This window comes from Bison bison, unplaced genomic scaffold (genome assembly GCF_000754665.1).
Source record: "Bison bison bison isolate TAMUID 2011002044 unplaced genomic scaffold, Bison_UMD1.0 scf7180017864506, whole genome shotgun sequence".
NCBI classification, from domain to species: domain Eukaryota; kingdom Metazoa; phylum Chordata; class Mammalia; order Artiodactyla; family Bovidae; genus Bison; species Bison bison.
The window spans coordinates 2,254,586-2,254,940 of record NW_011495063.1 but is presented as its reverse complement, the minus strand read 5'-3'; positions in this window follow the sequence as shown (position 1 = coordinate 2,254,940).

Sequence of the window (355 nt, the reverse complement as noted above, 5' to 3'; positions counted from 1 at the left end):
AAATAATGGAAACAGTATCAGACTTTATTTTTTGGGCTCCAGAATCACTGCAGATGGTGACTGCAGCCATGAAATTAAAAGACGCTTACTCCTTGGAAGGAAAGTTATGACCAACCTAGATAGCATATTCAAAAGAAGAGACATTACTTTGCCAACAAAGGTCCGTCTAGTCAAGGCTATGGTTTTTCCCGTGGTCATGTATGGATGTGAGAGTTGGACTGTGAAGAAAGCTGAGTGCCGAAGAAGGAGAAGGGGACGACAGAGGATGAGATGGCTGGATGGTATCACCGACTCGATGGACGTGAGTCTGAGTGAACTCCGTGAGATGGTGATGGACAGGGAGGCCTGGCATGTT